The sequence below is a fragment of the Pollicipes pollicipes genome, unplaced genomic scaffold, assembly GCF_011947565.3.
Source record: "Pollicipes pollicipes isolate AB1234 unplaced genomic scaffold, Ppol_2.1 Scaffold_3087;HRSCAF=3621_pilon_pilon_pilon, whole genome shotgun sequence".
Taxonomy (NCBI): domain Eukaryota; kingdom Metazoa; phylum Arthropoda; class Thecostraca; order Pollicipedomorpha; family Pollicipedidae; genus Pollicipes; species Pollicipes pollicipes.
This window is the reverse complement of record NW_023596225.1, coordinates 19,651,144-19,655,229: the sequence shown is the minus strand read 5'-3', so window position 1 is coordinate 19,655,229 and position 4,086 is coordinate 19,651,144.

Genomic DNA, 4,086 nt, shown 5'->3' with positions numbered 1-4,086 from the left:
ACCTAATGTTGACATAAGCTCATGCGCAACTAGCTTCTTCTGAGTGCAACTGTGTTGCTAACCAAGAATTGATGTAAAATTGCACAGGATCAACAGTGCTGGCTCCTCCAAGCAACAGAGAGGAGCTCAAGACCCATGTGGTGGTTGTCTGAAGGACTGGAAATGACCAGGTAGGTTAACATGTGGGGCCCCTGGCAAGTGTGCAGATCTCTCTGAATCAGCAAAACCCCCAGACAGTGAGTATCCTCTCAGCAAACAGAAAAACTTAACATGGCAGGCCCAAGCAGTCTAGAATGCCCAGGCAGATTAATGAATAGAGCTCCTGAAGTGATTCACAACTGCTGTCAGGAGTTCCAAGTGATCACAAGAAGCCCAGCTTATCAACATGTATGGGTCCTGGCAATGATACAGGGCAGTCTCAGCAAATGGTAGAAATGAGTGACAATTGTTTCAAGACCAGGCCTGCATTTTCTCATAAATCAATATAAATTTGCATATATGTAAATAATACAAAAATCATGGCAAGTGTAAAAATAAGCACATAAAAAACAGGTGCTTTAGCACTGTGCCATGACGTACAATTTGTCTACATGCAGCATGAATCTTTAGTTAGACATCGCAGGGTCCTGTCCCTAAAATTAAAATCTGCATATGCCCCTGAAAACTGTCTTCTATTTTTGATACCAAGGAATACTAAGATCCAGTGGAACTCTCCCATCAGCCCTTTAGTCTGCACTTTAAGACTAGCTTTTCATGTGGGAAGCTGCTAAGTGTGGTTTAGCATGTACCTCTGCTTTCTTAATTAGCCTAACAAATTCATGCTGCCTGTCACTGATGGGAGTCACCTGCAAGAAACTCCAGGCATAAAGGTACTTCCACACAATAATTCATATGCCTTGAGGCTGTAAAGGGGGCATGCGTGGGCCTGGTAGTGTTCTAAAGTACATTCAGTGGGGTGTGCAGGAATGATGGACAGGCCACCACCTAGCTCAGTGCTGGTTCATCAATTCTGAGCAAGGCAAGGGGAAACAGTGAAAAAGCTGGGGTTGCAGCAACATGACAAAATACTGACATCCTCACCATGTAGGTGGCCAAATGTTAAAGCACTCCCCTACTACAAGATGTGAAAATTCTGATAATTATTGGGTTTTATTTAAGAAAATAACACTGCAGAAGTGAATAATTTGAAATCTTAACTGAAAAAAGGAATTTGAAATAAGCATAGAGAGCATGTTTCTTATTGTATTGTTGCATTTGATGTCTGTCCTTAATTGTTGTCATTGTAGCTGTACCATTATCTATTGTAGTGTTTTATTGAAGCATTTGTTGTAAGCCTTCTGCATGAATTTTGCTTTATCCCATTATAATTGCTTTCAAAATTGACCCTAAGTGCTGCAATTGGTGGCTTCCATGCACCTACTTTAGTGTCCTGATTTACGATGTGTGCTGTGAAATTGCTGTGATGCCACTGCTTTATCAGGCATGATTAGCATTAGACAGCATCACAAGGTATCGTCCTATTACTGAGCCCAAGCATTTGAATGGTTGTCCACGCCCCAATCCCCATCAGAAAGTCCGGCTGCAATGCAAGCGGGGTAAGACGGGTCAAAATCACCCTACATTCAGAGACAAATGCTTACCTTATGACGGGCCTGTAAAATCACTATGTAGCTCAGCACCTATGCAATCCGCACCCCCTCCGTACAGAACAATTCAGCGCACAGAAAAATGCGGTAAATTTGCTACCAATCAGCACCAAACCACCGAAACGCCGCACCAATAAACGCTGGACAATATAGCTTGATAATTGTCTCTACAGCGCCAAACGCACCCAGCCCTGGTTTCCCACGTCAGCTGTTTAATACAGTCTCTGGCACGGTCCATAGTGATGCAAATGTTTTTGAAGAACTATTTCAGTCAGCCATTACACACTTTCAGGACAAAATAGCCATAAAAGCAATTGAGTGATTTCAAATGCACTGTAATTTTCTACTTCTACGTAATGAGAAATATCGTACAAATCTTTTGACCATGTGTTAAGATCAGCGCGATCTCTGACGCTCATTGCCATCTATCGTCGAAATCTCGAACCCATCAAGAATGCAACATGTCGTGCCGCAGACACGACGTTTAGTAGAGTAGCGGGCTCTCTTCTCTTTCCTTTTCTTCCGACCAGTGTGCCAAAGTGTAACAAGTGAGGGTGGGGTGTGATGCAAGAATGAACGGTCAGGACTATGACTACGTCCGGAATACTACTCTTCTCTTCTTCCTGGATCGTCTCATCGAGAAGGGTCAGCCCAGGACTCTCCATGACCTCAGCTGCCAGTTCGGAACCAAGGGATTCACTAAGGAGATGAGACAGATTGCTGGGGGATCTCAATCTGGACTCCACAAGTTCCTCAGCCAGTACCCATCTATCTTCACCATCGAAGGTGATAGTGTCAATGTGACGGACTTCTCTGCTGGGCCATCAGCAAGCGACAACAGTGGGCGTGGAACTCGGGATTATGCACAAGAGGCATCAGACTACTTTAGCAACAAGCTGAGGCAGTATGGACCAGGCACAGAAGTTCCAATCAAGTCTTTGCTTGGTCACCGATCTCAGGCTCCCCCTGAAGTTCGCCACATATCAGGACAACATGTGAAGGAATTCCATGACTTTCTAGAGAGGTTTCCTGATGTCTTCATTGTTAAAGATGAGTAGTGATGCTGACAGAAGATGAGGACAAGGAGAGGCACCCATACATTGAAGTGGAGCAGCCCAAGGTAGATGAAGAACTCACCAGGGACCTTCTCGAGTTTCTTCAGACATGCTTGTCTGTGAATGGCCCCACCATCATTGATCAGCTGTTCAGCAATGTGTCATCATACTTTGGATATGAGAAGTGGTCAAAGCTTTTCAAGACACCCCAAGACCTCTCCACCTTCATCAAGATGTACTCAAACAAGTTTTCAGTTCACTCAAATCTTGTCACCCTAGTGCCTCTCAAGGAAAAGCAGATATCAAAGTCCTGTCAAAGTCAAGAACCAGCCCAGAGTCCCCAAAGTCCACCTGCATCTCTGCAAACCTGCCCACCAACCAACTTTCAGCAGCAGACACTGAAGCAGAGAGTGGGAAACATCCTCATGAAGACAATAGCACAGAACACTGAGCAGACAAGAAATGCATACAACTCTCAGACGTCAGGGTCTCTGTCCGAGCAAAGCATAGCCCAACGGAACTTGAAAAATGTGAGGATTGTAGTGAACACCAAGGAGTGTAGGAGCATTGTGGCAAGTGTGATAGAGGCAGGCTCCCCAATTGGTGTGGATGCAGAAGGTGTGAATCTGGGGCCTAGTGGTCCTATGACCATGCTCCAAGTGTGCTTGTGTTCAGGTCAAGTGTACATCTTTGATCTTCTGGCCAACCAGGAACTGATGGGGGAAGGAGAACTGGGGAAACTTCTGCAGTCGGAGAGCATCATTAAGGTAGGTCCATCTGGATATCAAAGAAGGGGTATGATGAAAGCACTCATGCACTTGTTCTAAGCAGTGCTGTAAATATATTGAGTTTCTGCTTACAGTTTGACAAAACAGGCTGAACAATATACAAGCTATTCTAATACTAGCAATGGTTTTCAAGTCTTCCTGCATGCATGTTACATCCTTTTAATGAGGCAAAGTATGTGGAAATGTGAGAAGCCTTACCATGCAGCATGGACACAATCAAATCCAACATGACATGGAGCATCAAGGATAAACTGAACTGGATGGATATCACTGACTGCTCTGAGCACTGGTGGCAGTTCTAGTGGCTGCAAATAGTGTTTCTAAGCTTAAGGATTCTGAGCTTGAAGTGTAAGGTCCTCTTCATGTTTAGGTTTTATTTAGTTTGCAGACACACTGTCAGACTATGAGTATGTCATATTACCTATGGACTTCATTTGGAGAATTGACCAATGATTGGTTTAATGAACTTTGCTACATATATATATATATATATATATATATATATATATATATATATATATATATATATATATATATACAAGCCCAATCAGTGGAGTTGATGCCAACCTGACTCAGGAAAAAATAAGTTTATTCAGA